Source organism: Pezoporus occidentalis, unplaced genomic scaffold (assembly GCF_034315485.1).
Source record: "Pezoporus occidentalis ecotype Australia unplaced genomic scaffold, CSIRO_AGI_Poc_V1 ctg108, whole genome shotgun sequence".
Classification (NCBI taxonomy): Eukaryota; Metazoa; Chordata; class Aves; order Psittaciformes; family Psittacidae; genus Pezoporus; species Pezoporus occidentalis.
Window position 1 is genome coordinate 357,513 of NW_026912865.1, and position 16,478 is coordinate 373,990.

The following is a 16,478-nucleotide window of genomic DNA, read 5'->3' on the forward strand; positions in this document are numbered from 1 at the left end:
TTTGTTTTTCCATGACTCTGGAGCCTCTAACAAATCTCTACTGTTTCTTATTTTTCTTTTGTTTTAGAAGTATCTTAAAACATTTAGTGTTCATGGAGTAGTTTTTCCAGAGCAAAGACTGTTCTGAAGGAGAACATCAAATGCTAAAACACTGCATGATTTAAATTTGTTAGTTCTAAAAGAAAAGCATTTCCTTCTTATTGAAAGTTTCTGAACTATTATGCATTCCTTTCTGTATCAGCTCTTTGCTATTCCAAGAACTATCCTGAATAACCAAAAATCAGAAAACAGCCAGTTATAGAACAAAACTCCCTGAAAGAAAAAAAAGATTATGCAAAATAACAGCTAACAACTGTCTTCTGCCAGGTCTCTTTTTAAAATTAAACTTTATTTTCTTCTCTAGATCTGTGACCAGACTTTTATTGCTAAACTGAGGTGTTTCATCTAAGATTTGAATAATACGGTAGCATCCATTAGACTCAAAAGGGTGTATTGGTGATTGAATGCTTGCCTACGTAGTCAGGGCCCCGCAGACAATAGCATCTTGTACTGTGTACACTATGTGTAGGTGATGCCATGTTGAAAGAAGATGTACATGCCATTCATTGCTACTTGTTGTCATTCCTTCTTCAGGATGATTCACAGGGCTTAGAATGAGGCAAAAATATGTTTTGTGTAACTGTATGTCACTATGCAAATTCACTGGTTCACCCTCTAGGTTTCAGTGGACTATGAAAAAATCAGCATAGTAGGAAAATGCTGTTTACCAGCTTAATTATTAGGGCTTGCTTGTGAAAGGCAGGTCTACTTGAGCTTTGTCTAAGGGTGCGAATTTGGCTTTAAATGTACTTCATTTATTTGATAAAGGCCTCTGTTGAATAATTCTGACTCTGATTTTATGGCTGTGTGAATACGTTTCTGTTATTTTTCAACTTAATAGCTTTTCTAAAACTGTTTCATCCCTGGTCATTTTGAACTTCCATGATTTCACCTGGGGGGATGAGATTTTGTAGAACTGTGCTTTGAAATTGTGCTGTAAATCTGCCGTGCAGTTCACCTAATTGCCCCTTCAGTGCAGAGCGCAGCTTCATATTATATACCAGTCAGATGCTAAAAATGACAGTCCTGTTTTCCTTGTCTCTGTCACATATATTTCCACTCCATCCCTTACATAAAATCTAGGCTAAGAGGTGACAATTCAATTCACTGGTCTGACAGTATTTTAGTTGTCATTTTGCGCTATTTTTTTTTTTTTTGTCTTGCTTTGGATGAGCCATATTTCTGCTAAAGTGGTAAGCTGGTCCAACTCACCCTACAGCAACAAGTTAGTAGGCTGAATGTAGGCAAAACGAGGGGCAGATTACTTATGACACAAAACAGCAATCCAAATGACTGTTCTTTACTCTTGATATTAGCTATGTCTGGGCCAAAGTCCACTGTTCCATGCTGCTTGAGCCAGCTGTGTCTACACTGCCTGAAGCAGCAAGCTTTGAGCTGCACTGGTTTTGATCTCTGAATCTTCCCCACCTGTTCCTCTTGAAAAGCCAGTGTAAGGGTGATAAGAGATTTTTGCATTTAAGTAAAATAATGCAAAAGTATAAATTTAATATTATTTGAAGACAATTAACTGCCTGAAGGCCCTTTTAATGATTTTATTGTTAGTCTTTTTCCCTAAATTGAAATGAAGTTGAGGTCAGTATAATCATGTGAAGTCTCTGGATATGTACCCTATGTACCTTCTGCAGGTAAATTTACAGGTATATTGGAATATAAAGATAGTGACAGCCTAATTTATATGGGGGGCATTAGAATCTAATAAAAAGTGCAATAACAAAAACTGTTGATAAGAGTAATAGAAACTTTGTGTTTATGCAGAGAATAAGAATTTAATTAGGTAACTGGAAATATGCGCAACTTTTACTATCACTAGAAAAATACTTGATGGAAGTCAGTGAGGGTAGTTGGTTGTGGTTGTCATTTGTCTGAGCTTGCCAAAAGAGATAGTTCACTAGAACTAAAAGACAGCAAATATTTTAAAAGAAAAGAGCAAATCACTGTGCAGTTGCTTCTTTATCATTCATAGCATGGGATGCATATTAGTCATCATAAATGCTGTGCTGGGGGAGTAGATGCTTCAAAAGCTTTCTTCCTCTTCTGGAAACATCTTGGATGGAGAGCATAAAAGGAAATCCCTAGAGAAGAATAAACTATCATGTTTATAAGAACATCCTATTGACTGACTAATTGGAAGGATACTAAAAATTTCCCAGGGGAAATGATCTAGAGCTCTATGACTTTTACTGACAATACTTAGAGAAATTCTTTTTTTGTAATGACAGAGAAATGCATTCAAATTGAAAATACTCTGTATCAAACTTCCTAATCTGACCATGGATTCAAAATGAATCAGTGACAGTGAAGAAAATCATAAAATTTAGCATGTGTGAGAGAAAAAAAATTCCTGTACTGATATTGTGGCTCTGAGTTCAAAGCTGCTCGACTACTTAAATTTCTGAGAGTTTATTTTAGTAGGAAAAGAATCAAATACTGTATATGATGAACAAAATGATAATTCTGAAAAAAGAAAATGAATGTCTTCTTTACAATGCCCTGTCCAAAGGATTGGTCTCTGCTCTGCATTTCATTTTCATGTCACCTTCTATTACAAGAAAAGTACTGCAAATGCAATCAAAGCAATGTCACTAAAGAAGAGCCCTCAAGCAGAAACTGAGGGAGTTTTGTCTTTGCAGTATAAAACATGGGAAAATACATGAGCCTTTCAGCGAAGGAACAGGGAACAAGCAGAAGAGCAGGTTGGTGTATCCAGCATTTTAGATTTCCAGAGGATTCCTGCACCAACCATTGCCCATTTTTCATTCAGTTTCTGATCTCTTACCCCTTCTGTCTCCCCTCTCTCTCTCTGTCAAATTTCTTTCTTTCCAGTGGAGACAACTTCAAGGAAATTTCAAGATCATCTTCAGGAATGTCCTGTGTCAATTGCCAGCTATTTAGAGCTATTCTACAAAAAGTACTACTTAGCCTTTGTTATAAAAAGTTTATCCGATTATAGCAATATCTGCAGCAAAAAAGCCCTGTAATTGTTACTAACTGGAATGTGATACAGATGAACCATATCAGTTTATTTGAATGTCCAGAAAATTATTCATACCCTTTTTAGAAAATTATTCATACCCTTTTTTTAAACTGCAGTTTTGGTGAAAAATAACAGCTATGAACTTGAAATAGATACAATTCTGTCCCATATTTTTCTTCATTTCAAAGCCGTCTTTGCAAGACAAGTTACAAGCTTGTTTTCAGTATCTTTACAGTGATTATTTCTTACACACATATTATGAGCTCCCAAGCCTGAAAAGCCCATTTCAGTTTATAAATTCAGTATGCTGTACTTGTCCACTAGTAAATAAATATAAAAGAATATTCAATTCGGCATTACCACATATCCTTTGTAATCTTTCCAGGGAGGACATATGCAATATGAAAGATTTATATGGATAGTTTCACATAGTATCATGCTTTTCTTGGCATTACACTTTTTGATAGCTTGGGTATGCAACATCACTATAGCCTAGAAGTTTTTTTTCATCTGGAGCTCTGCTACAGCTCTGTCTATCATATAAACAAGGAATTCGCATGGCTCTCTTCAAACAAAATATGCTTACTCTGAAGGTCTTTCTAGCTCCGACTGTGATTGAACAGCATTCTTCTATAACTTCCTGTGTTACTTCACTTCATCCTAACATTTCATTTCCTTTGTCATGATTTGCATGGTGCGGAATGAGAGGGGAAAAGCAAAGTAAGCTGTCCTTTCTCAGTGTCAGGCCTGCTTGCTTCCTCCTTCCCAGTACACATCCAGAACCTAAACCATGGTTTGAACAGGTGTCAGCAGCCATATGGCAAGAGACAGACAAGTCTGACCTGAAGTCTGTGGTCAGACTTATTTTTTACAATGACGGTGTGCTACATTTTTAGCAGGAACAGTTTTTCAGAGTTCATCTGTTCTGTCAAACCAGAGCATTGCTGATTTTCGGTCGGAGTCCTAGACACCGATAGACTTCATTGCTTAGGCACCAAAGTGTGCTGGAGTGCACCTCGGGCCCCCTTTCTAAGAACCTGTGCAGGCAGAGGTGCTCCACATCACACACAGTTGCATCCCAATGCTGCCTACAAACAGGGCACTGTAACAGTGGAGCTGAAACCATGGCATTTGGACCAGCTAAACATCTGAAAAGGAACTGAGTTATGGTGAGTACGTTTAGTGTTTTGGGAGTGGGGAGCAAGGGTTTGTGACTCTCTGCTTAGATTTGGGAAATCTGATAATGATGGGCAAGTTCTAGCCAAAGGCAAAGGTAGGACATAACACTCTTGAGGAGAAAGGGAGCCTTTCAGAAAAACTCACCCCTTCCCTATCCATCTGCTCCCCATTTCTCCTGGACAAAGGGGACTTTTGAACTGCCCATGGGAGGAGCCATTCTCTATGCTGGGGAGAAGCAGTGGTAGGTACAGCAGGTTGGCTGGCAAGTCTACCTGGTAGCAAGCTGTGCCACCGCCAGGTTCCTGCTGTGACTGACTACGGTGCTAGAAGGCATTTCTTTCTCAAGAATCATAGACTTTCCCAGGCATCTGCAGGTGACTTGTGCACGCCAACCCCCCCCCCCAGCCTGGATTAGCTGCCATGGCAGCATGTTCAAGTGGTTCTATGCAACGGCTGAATGCAAACACACTATTCAGATTGGTAAACAATCACCTGGCAGGTCCCTGTTATGATTACATGGCGTGATCTGGTCGTGATCAGGCCCTCCCCACCCTAGCTACACATCCTGCCAGGCACCTCCCCCTTCTGGCCTTGGCTTGAGTCATGGGCTTGTTGGGGCACAAGTTAGCATCCTTCCCCCTGGGAATTTTCTACATGTGGTTCTGGTCACATTCTGGTTGCTTCACCTCCTCATTGCTACCTCACTAGTAAAACAGGGTATGGCTCTGCAAAGCAGCAGGTAACTCTAAGAAGGGGAGGTGGGTTTCCTGGCTACCCACAGGGACAGTAGGACAAGTTAGCAACTGCTGCTTTCTTTGATGTGTAAGCGATCTCAGGCAAAGGGACAATAGCAGGATTATATGCCAGGTTTGAGTAAGGGCCATGTCTGACCCAGTTTTGTCCTAGCTCCTCATGCCACCAGGTCCTTGGCAAAGCACTCCATTAGTATGGATCACAAATGTGTATCCTCTGAGAATAAGGAAGTTTAGGAAGGGAGTGGTGTTGGTAACTCCCTGTGTGGACACTGACACACTTGCTAGGATTGTATGATCTGTAGCCCAAGGACAGGATTATCTGCAGGACGGGTAGGTAACTTGATGTTACAAATGTTTCTCTGGGCTGTCAGGAAGAGAGTGCCACACTATGTGTGGCAAAGAGGGCAGAATACCTGGACAGAAGAAGGTGAACGTGGTTAGTATAACTGGCCATGGCACCTGAGCCGCTTGAGAAAACACAGAAGCACCCTTTGCAGGCACCCTGTGTTGGCTTGTTAACTTGGCTGTGGGTGACGGGTAAAATGTGACAGCAGGTTCCTCAATTTTTCTGCAAAGAGTAATGTTTAACACTAGATTTGCATTGTGCACACATATGCTTCATCCATGTCCAGGCACTGCAATAACTAGCAAAGACTTCTGGCCATGTCAGGTCTGAAGTGCTGTGCGGTTGGTGCTAGCCTTGCTTATCCATGCCAGGCACTCTACAGTAAAGTGAGACTGGTTTGGACTATACCTGAAGGTTGGTCTACAGAGAGAAGCAGGCTTACTCTTGTGCATAGGTATGGGTCAGGTGAGGCATGCTAGATCCACCCCCCTTTGCTTACCCATCTGATGTAGATGGAGGGTGGCCCTATAGCGGTCTGGCTGTCCTTCAGTTTCAGAATGGAGTCTGAAGGACAACAAAAAAAAAGATAACTAGATTATTTAGAGCACACTGCGATGATCACAGGAGTTACCCAAGGCAGCAGAATTTACTGAACTTTGCACAGTATAAAAGCTTCTGGTTGTAGGTCACCTGTGGGATAGTTCACAGTGCTCCTTCCAAAACTTTTCCAAGACCAGGGCACTGGACTGGGTCTGGCAAATGGTATTTGCATCTGTGTGCTGTTAACAGAGATAGAGTGGGTACAGCCAGAGTAATCAGTTTAATTAAATGCTTTGTATCTATAATTTGTCTGATTTTAGAGCATATTAAATTGAAATTAAGCTTCTAATATATTATTACAGGAACATATTCTGTTTCCTTTATGTCCATTATAGCTGTGATTAATATATTCAAAAGTATACATTACACTGCCACAATAATGAACAGAACTAAATGAGTATAAATATCTGCAGTAAAATACAATGAAGTCCTGCAGTGCAATGGTAATGTTAGTCATTTTTGCATGAATAAATTAAGGTAGAGTGTGAAATTCTGTAACTGCTATGAACCAAAGTCTCCAGCGGGCATGGAGCTTCAAGTCTTTGTGGAACTAGTCTGTTGTAAATATCTATTGCTACTAATTTAATGCTTAGTCACAGAATAAAACCTTTTATTCTTCTGGGTTATTCTTTATCTCCACTGTGTTCCATTTACTTTTTTTTTTTTTTTCCTGGAAATGAAAGTTTGAGATTTGATTCTGATGGGGTCAGTTTTAGATGTAAAAATCAACATAGAAGCACTTTTTTCTAATCTCTTGCAACAACTGATTCAGCGCTTGTGGCTGCTGGCTGAGAAGCCTCTGCTGAAATTTATGGGCCGGATTCACTGACTTTTTAAGACCAGAGAAAAGTATCGTTTGGTCTCAGCTCCTTCATAGCACAGACCATAACTGCAACTGAATTAGAGCATATTTTAAAGAACAATAAAATTTTGTTTGCGTAGAAAATTTCACATGCTTTGGTAAGCTATTCTAAAGATCAAATATTGTTATATTTAAATATCTGCACCTTGTTTCCCTTCCCAGTTACCTAGTTTGATCATTTTTATCCACTGTGTCTCTTAAGATGAGGAAGTGGTGGAGTTTTCCCTTCAATATATACAGGATAACAATCCATCCAGAACCCCATGAATGTGTCAGTAAGTCTGCATAAAATATGGGTGGAAGCTCATGTTGGGAAAATATAGGTTGGCTTTTATTTTCAAAGAGACAAAAAAAAGTAAGAATGTTTTGGGTTAATTCCTAGTATCTTTTATATAAAGAAAATGAATTTGTTTCTTCAACCAGTTAAATAAACTCTTCTAAGTTTTTTTCATTTAAAACAGTTTTCAATTACTCATTAGAAGTGCTACAGAAAAGGCTTAAACCTTCATTTTGAAAATGCCTTAATGAAATAATTGAAGCAATTCTGAAAGTCATTTAGCAAATGTTGAAATGAAATATTCTTATAACTTCAAAATTCTCCGCATTCCTACTGATCTTCTTTGTTTTCAGATACATTTGCCACGTTGCACTAATATTTGTGATTTTCTTGGTTCTTCTGAAATACTACTTCACATCAAATGAATTGATTACTGAAATAAAAAAGTCAGTAACCTATAATCGTTATTTTCTTGACTACTAGACTAAAGAGTCCAGTATTTAGATAGTTAAATCCAAATCGTCGAGAGCATAAACAGGTCAGCTGTTGCTATGTTTCTGATGTACACTGGAGAAGTAAAAAGGAAAGGGTTAAACAGGATTTCCAGACTTCTGCCCAAGCTTGCAACTCTTTCCAAAGTCATTATGATTTAAAATGCAAATTCTGAAAGGGTATACAGATTTTCTAGTACTTTCATTAGCAAACATGAGTTTCAAAGTATTAGCAGTGTCATTACAGTGAATGATATTTGTAAAATTGGAAAATCATTTAGTTTGGAAGGGATCTCTAGACCTTGTCTGAAACAGCATCCTGCTCAAAGCAGGGCCTGCTAGAGCGGATAACTACAGGTAATTCCCTACCTGTGCAAAGATTACCTTAAACCATCACACTGGAACTTGTATTCAGGTGTTATCTGCCATGAACCTTGATCCCTTTTCTGTGTCACCTCTTGCCAGGTAAGCAAGTGGCACTAAAAAAAACAATGGTTTAGCTTTGTTGACATTTCATGTGCATTTTCCAGTCTTCCCAACAGATCCCCAGTGCATAAAATGGCATGAACTCCAATGCATTACTAAATGTACTATTAGGAATTCCTTTGACATGAAGGAATCCTGCGGTGTGCCAAAGGCAACTTTGTTTCTCTCCTTGCTGTCCCTGCCACAGGGACTTGTCAAGATTATTTTTGGGAATGAAACTAGGAGTGTCATTCACTCCATGATCAGTGGTGGTTTGCAAGATCTGCAATTTTGCTGCTTTTATTGAAGACTTCTAGCTTGTTCTGGGGCTTGCTTTGACCTCAGGTAGCTTCTGGAAGAAGGGGAAGCCACTGGTTGCTGCCTCCCAGGGGGTGCCTGGAACAATGCCAGGAAGTCTCCTTAACCGAGTCATTTGTACACCTTTAGATCCCCTTTAATCCAGGCTTAGTAGACTGAAGAATTCAACCTGACAAATACTGCTGTGACAGTAGGTCATGGAGAGAGCCCTGCTGTCAGGCTACGGGGGCTGCAAGGAAAAATTGTTTGAACTTAAAAATATACAGTTGCCTGCATCTCAGGTGAAGTGTTCTCAAAACCAGCTACTGAGCATTTTGTACTGCTGGGAGGATGTAAGACTTCTTGGATAGAAACCATAAGTAGGAGCGAAAAGGTCACATTTCTACTTGTGTTTGAAAAGTCCTCTTATGAAAGGAATCTACACATTCTTCTAGGGATCCAGAGACAGTAGGAAACATTTCTTACTATTTACCTTGCCAGTTATGAGGGGGGAGACATAAATTCCTGGGCTAACCACTTTTTTGACATATAGAAGAACATTGTCCTATTTAGAGTTCAAATAAGGTTTTAGTTAAGCTCATTTCTGTTAGTGTACTTCTGTGCTACCGTCTTCAGCAGGTTATGCTTGAGCCAGATTTTTTTCCATTTTTTCTTTTTTAAGGCTTTCACTGTTTCTATTTTTGAAAATAAAGTTGTGAAAACTATGTCAATGTCAAATACTGGGTAAAAACTGCTAGAGGTGACAGGATCAGAATGTGGTTTTACAGGCTTGTATAATTTTTGAAAGTGATTAAAAAGCAAGAATAGAAATTCCTTACGTGATAAGTTAATACTTTAAAAAAGTAGGTTTTCTTTGTTCAGCATAGATCCTTGAAGGTCTTAAGCAATCCCACCAGAAACCCGGTTTTATTAGCATTTTAAAAGAAATAGTTGTGGAAAAGATTATTAAAAATTTGTTTGAGGAACTTTGGAACATTGCTTTACTTTACTCATCCACAGTATCATCTCACCTTTTAAAAGGAGAATTTTGCCAAAATTGGCTGAATTTTATGATAGCAATGGTCTCATGTGGTCAGCTGCAAGCTGATGGCTATTGGTACTGTTAAAATACTTAACATGCAGCATTAAGTCATTACTCTTCTGTAATATGTAGACCTATCTAGGAATTTGTTAACAGTCCTGGTCTTAAACCCTGGATTTGACAATCAGAGTCTTTTGGTCTCTGTTATGACAAGTGAAACTACCATTTTCATTTTCAGCAAAATGGGATTTTATTTACAGCAATAGTAGGTCCTCTCACATTACATTACTTTGTGCTGACTTTCCCTAGTACTAACTTCTGCGCTATCTGCTGACTGCCAACATATTAAAGGGCAATAGCAGCAAGCACTCACAGAGCCCTCAGTGTACATGGAGGGACCGAGGAAATCTTTACAGTTGAGTAGTTCTTCAGGATGGTATTTCTGCTAGCTGGACCATCAATTTATTTTCAAAATGTACCATCTAAGAAAAATTTACTGTTTTAAAAGTGTATTGAAAGTGACATCATCTCACTTAAAAATATTAATTGTGGGGAGAAGCAAGAGATTTTGAGCAGCTGAACCACCTTACTTCAAAATCCCCATAATTACATTTTCAGCAATAAGAAATATTCCTGTAAATGAATGCTTTGTCCTATCTCTGAGTAATTTTCAATGTTGCTTGTGTCACATATCAGAAAGGCTTACTCATCAGAATTATGCACCATTTAAAATGCTGAGGAAGCACTACTGAGTTTTGCAGCACTTCCCAGCCAGGCTGCATTTAGATCTGGGTTTATCCCTTTTAATGCCAGGCCTGGACCTATTTCTTCAGCCTCAGGAAGTACGTATTGGAGGACTTAAATTAGAAAACAAGAAAGAGATTTAAAGGGCTTATGTTTCAAAGAAATAAATTGAAAATTGTGTATCCATATCAAGGTAGCACTCTATCTGTAGTACTAACAGTCAAGGAATCTGAATGAAATGGAGTGAAAATGCTCAATTAGATTACAGCATAAAAATAAACAGACACTCTGAACTGAATTAAACTACTGACATTTATCTGAAAATGTAAAGGGCTTTAAAAATAGTATATACATTAATGAAATGCCCTAAGATGATCATGCTTAAATCCCCTCAACCCCTCCCCCCCGATTTATATACTTCTGGAAGATTTATTAAAAATGCACTTACAAAACAAGATTGAAGAAGATGACTGTGGTATTTTTGAAAACTATCAAGAACCAAGGTGAAATCTCACCTGGCACAGGAGAATGTATAGCAGTCATTTGACGGATTACATTTATTTAAATGATAAACTAGAGTATTACTGACTTAACCTTTCAAGTTTCTGTTGCATCTTGTAACTTTGGAAGTGAAAAAAATCAGTAGTGATTTTCTTATTGATTTACTCAGAAATATGAAAGCTATATTAAGGTCTTGATTTTTCTGAGATTTATGAAAGCTGAAGTAGAGAATCTTGTTTTCAGAGTATTCTCACTTTAACTATAAGAGTAAATGAAAGAGAACATAGTAACCACTCAGTGAAAAAAAAAAATCAAACCAAAAAGAATGCGTACTTCCCTTAGGACTCCTTACTCCTAAGGGAATGCACCGCACAATAGAACACAGAGTGATCTGACAGTAGGTTGATGTTTTTTTTCTGGATAGGCTTGTGCCCTGTTTTATACATGTATTGATATTTTTTTAAATCTGGCCCTAAGCAATTTGTTGATTCTACGTAGCAATTTAATGGCAAGACTAATAACATGCTTCTGTACCGTGACCGGTGATTGTAACTCCCGCAGAGTGCTCTTGAAAGAAATTTTAAAAGCCTGAGGCAGATATCAGCAATTCATGTGACATGCAAAGGTGTAGCAAATGCCAGAGAATGTGGTTACCTCCCCTGAGAAAGGGTTTTGTGGCAGCTGACAGAAGAGTTAATTTTTTTAATTGTTTGTCCACAGTGGGTTGCATATTGCAATGTAAGATGGGGAAACCATGTAAGTGTCTGGTCAAGAGTCCTTCCTATAGCTGTATTCTAGATGTAGGTTTGCCTCAGCCCTGCTGGGGATTACTTGCCACTCATTTCTTGCATTTTATTGTGTTAATGGACCATATACATGCGCGATGGGAGAAATTTAGATCCTGGTGGAGTTAACAGCAAACATACCACTGACTAAACAGGAAACTTAGTTGAACCCAGTGAAGACTAAAAGGACATAGATGGATTCTTGTGGGGTGTTTCTCAGCAAAAAAATTACCTGCCCTGCAGCTGGCAAGCCTCTGAAAAAAGGCAACCATTAGCTATCCCATCAACTCTAAGTATTCCAGGTAATGTATCTAACTGGAACTAGAAATTTACTGTTACTTTTCTTTTTCAAGCAAAGCTGAAATGACGCTTTCAGAAAAGTGAAAATAAATGTTCTTTTTGTAAGGCAAAAAGCAAAATCAACTTGTCAGCTTTCCAAATGCAATCTGTGTGATTAATGTGTCTCGAAATACAGACATTTCTATAAAATATTAATTACTTCACTTCTGGACTGTATTGAATTACATTTAGCAGGGTTTTTTAAAATCCATGTATTTTAGTAAATAATGTTTATTAAATCTTTTGATAATAGAAACCACTTCCTATGTATAATTTTACTCTTTTTGTTAAAAAGTCTATCTTGGTTGCCAGGTACAACAGAAGTCCAAGGAGCTTTCCTAGGAGCAGAGATGACTTTTGTGAGCAAGAATCTGAGGAATGTGCATATTTTTCCTTACAGCTATAGTGCCCAAAATTTCAGACATGTGAATGTTGAAGAGTGGCTGATTTATTTTTTTTTTTTAAAAGAATATTTTGCTTTTTTAACAAGATAGCATCATTGCCACTTTTCTAATTTAAATGACTTACATAGACAAATCTATATGAAAGTTATGAATACAGCTCAAATGCTTGATTTACCTCAAAATATCCAGAATGACTGGAATGTGTTTAATTAATTTTTTTCAATTTTTTTTTTTTCTAAAATGAAAAATTCCCCTAATGGCAAAAGTAATTTGGTGCCATATTAGTTTTTTGATGTAATAAGGTGTACAGTTCATAAATGCATCTATCACTTAGCAAGATTTTCTGTTTTCCTTTCAGTCTTACTAAGATGAAATTTAAAGAAGGATTATAAGAGTAAAAAATTATAATAATGCTATCTACTGTTTAATAAACACCATATTTTCTCTTATTCATGTGTTCAAAGATAGAGAGGAGTGCCATACCTCTTTCATGTGCACAACAGATTCACTGTCAGAAGAGGAAGAAGTTGGCAGGCTCATGAATAACGCTAAAGGAGGAGAGCAGCTGTTAAGTAACAAAACCTTCCTAGCAGAGCCTTTCAGCCAGTTGCTGTACCATTTGACGTAGCACTCATGAGAGTGTGCACACACGTGTGTAACTGGAAAGGCAGAAATGTAGAAAAAATATCACTGTGGAAGCACTGATTGTCATATTAACTAGGTAAACATGTCATTTTTAGAAGAGTATTTTAAGATTTTAGATATGAAAGAAATACCTGAAAGCAACCTCTCCTCTGACTCTTATTTTGTCAGTACGGCGTATCTACACAGGCACTCTGGTACTATTTGTTTCTGCAGTACCCAGTCAGGTAAATTATGGTTTTTGGACAGTCAATAGAATTGTGCCATTAATACCAAGCAGATAAAAAATTTATCCCATGACTTTCCTCAGTGCTACCAATAAACAAACAAACAAATAAATAGAAAATCATGCAATTGGACAGTGTACAAATTACCGAGGAAGAAACAATAAGAACTGAGAAAATCACCAAGAAAAAGTGCGCCTGAAAAACAGTGAAGAACGGCTTTCAGACACCAAATGAGAAAAATGCCTATGTTGTTCTTTACTGGGACAGTTCCCATAAATGTAAATGCACATAAGTTTTTCCTGCTCAGTAGAGTAGTTCTCTTGACTGCAAAGTCTATATGTAGAGAATGGGAAGAATAGGCTTGGTATCCTGAATTCATACCGCTGAGTGAAAGGAGAGAATTGCATATCTATTCAAGGCAATTAGCATCTATTATGAAAACATGACTGTTCTGTGCTATTCACACAGATTAAAGAGCCACATACACTTCTGGTGAAGAAATAGAACACAAGAACAATAGGTTTCTAGAAGATATATTCCATACTTGTATTTGTTTGCTGTTGTCCGGGGCACCAAATCACATTTTTCACACCACGGATTTAGAGATCCCAAGGTGGTTTTTTTTTTTATCTTTCTTCCAAATTTGGGCTCTTATACTTAATGGCAGTAATTACCTTAAAGAAGAGAGGTATACAACATAATGTCAAAAATTCCACTACATTAATAAATTTAGATTTGTATTTAAATGTGTTCATAAGAATCTGTTAACTCATTATACAATGACAACAAAAGACCTTTCTCCTGTTTATTGTAGGTGCATAATAACTTGGGCTTTTATTTGAAAACACCTTTTAAAACATGTTTGCTCAACTGACTATTTTAATGAATATGTGTTTTAACATGTGATTTAGATGTAAAGTATTCAGCATAGTCATATAGAACCCATTTCAGATCATAGTTCAGAATCCAAGTTTTGGGAGTAAATATTCCTAATGTTTTGTTAACTTACTCAGGGCTTGGGCTGAATTCTCCTAATGCAGTCTCATCTGACTGTATACTGGATTCATACTACTGGGCAAAAGAACAGAACTGTGTATCTATTGAAGGCAATTAGCACCTATGATGAAAATAATGGCTGTTCTTTGTTCCTCAGGCTGAAAAAAAAGAGACACATACACTTTTGATGAAAAAACAGAACACATACCCACAAACCGTAGATTTCCAGAGCTGATATTTGTTTGCCTTTGCCCAGGATTCTGACATATATACTAAACAGAAGCTTATTCAGCCTCTCCAATCTGACAGTCATCTCCAGTATACTTCTTTCCTAGGTCTCCCTTTACATCTAGGGAGTGAGGACACAGGGAGGTACAGCCCTATAATTGTAAATTATTGTGAAAGTATTGCAGCCTACAATCAACTTCTTGGTAGCTGGTGAAGATTCTTTAATTCTATTAGATTTGCTCTTCAAGATAATTTTGAATTAAGAATAATATTTTCACAAGGATAGTTTCAGTAGTAAAAGTCAATATGATCAATGGTGTCGTCACTTTCTAATTGTAATCTGTTGGTAAAATGAATACCTGCCTTGCTCCTTTCCATAGAGTTTGTTGACTTTAAATCTCCTCAAATATTTGCAATTTGGAGGAAACGGTTCTTATTTTATTATCTTGTGATATTAAAAAAAAAAAGCCAGTCTTTGATAACTTTTTATTAGAGAAGGAAAGGTGCTTGCCTTATAAGTAAGACTGCTTTGAAACACAATGCTTAGTATTGTTTCTTTAGAAACATAATATTTTGCATATTTTCCTTGTAACATCTAAACTGTTAGTATCTGATACTACAACTTGGTTACTGAAATCACCTTGATATGTTTGGAATTTGACCAGTAATATTGTAGTCAAATGAAGCGATGTATTATTCATGCTTAGTTAGGTCAGCTGAACACATTTCAGCATTACCATGTTTGCAATCATCTTGACTAGCATCATAATATTTTCCATCACCTCTCCCGAGGCACATTTGTCACCTTTTTTTTTTTTCCCCCTTTTAGAAATGCTCTATTATAGCTGTAAAGCAAACAGGCAACTGAAATCCACCCATTTCCTAAAGCTCTGTTATCCCTGAGGTATCAGAAACAAAAACGTATCAATACTAATTACTTAGCAGAAAGCTAAGAAAGAAAACCTTCTTACTCCCAACTCTCCTCCCCTTAATCCTACAACCAATCTGCCCCTATACAGAAAAGCCTGAGTTGTCTGAAAGCACACAGGGAGACATGATGATTGCAAAAGCAAGCCTCCTTTATGACCTTGACCCCAGAAGTCTTTTCTGGTATCTCCTCCTCGCAGCCCTCTTCTTGTTCACCTGTGATAAGTCTAATCTCTTCGCAGCAGCCCTCAATGCTTCACTCACTGATTTCAACAAGCAAGTACGCAATAGAAGGTGTGTTGTTTATAAAAATCTATCCTCCTCTCCCTTCATCAGACTGATGTCTGTACTGAAATGAAGTATCATCAGCAAATCCATAGGAACTGGTACCCAAACCTGTGTGGGTTACAGCAGTAACCTCTGTCAGCTGAAGAGGATGCTGAGGGCGTTCCTGCTGCAAGCCTCCAGCAAAGGGTGCAGGGTCCTGTGGGTGGCCCACTGCTCTGCTGAAGCCAAGGCTTCTGTGAAGCTGGGCTACAGCAGTCAGGGGTTTGGAGCAGGAATTAAAACTGTCTCATTTTAAGTAAAATACCAAACTGAAACAGCCAGCTATTTCTCTCTTTGTTGAGCTAGGCAATAGCTCTCTCCTTGAGGTTTAGTGTTAGTATTTAGGTTTTATTAGCATAAAAAGAAGTGTTAAACTTATCCTCCTGAAAGGCTTTTTTTTTTCTTTTTCTAAACTAAAATATGTAATGAGTATGGCTAATTTTCCAGTTAATTCTTAGAAGTAGAAATGGATTCCCTGCCTTTGCACACTGTCTCTTTCCCATGTTCTGTTGGATCTTTCTGCACTCCTCAGGGATTTTCCAGTCCTGAGAAGTCATGGGCTCCATACTGGCAGAGTGGAATGTAGCGTGGCTTAGAAAAAGGTAGGGAATCATGGCACAAAGAACTGATTATGCAGATTTGGTAGCTGTCATTTCTGTATTGGTGTGTGATAGGGATGTTTTGATCCAACTTAAATAATGGGACAACTTCTTTTATATGGCAGAATTCAGTCTATTATTCATTCACGAGCAGAATTTTTTGAGCCCTGCTCAGGAATACAGGGGGACAGAAGAAAGAGCTTTCTTGTACAACATGCTCTGCTCAAAGTCCCCTTCAAAACAGCTTCTTTTTTTTCACTCCTATGAAGTGAATATTTTTCCAATAGTACATAGAAATATGGTCTGTGCTGGACCATAGAGAGTGATTAGGATGACAAGAATTTGGTGTGC

General features: G+C 37.8%; 1 long non-coding RNA gene across 1 annotated transcript; it reads left to right on the forward strand.

The window, feature by feature from the left end:
• Positions 1-7,637: 7,637 nt before the first annotated feature.
• LOC134165851 (uncharacterized) lies at positions 7,638-12,422 on the forward strand. The gene is made up of 2 exons (XR_009965659.1): positions 7,638-7,675; positions 7,721-12,422. It is a non-coding gene; the product is annotated as an uncharacterized LOC134165851 (long non-coding RNA).
• The last annotated feature ends 4,056 nt before the right edge of the window (positions 12,423-16,478 follow it).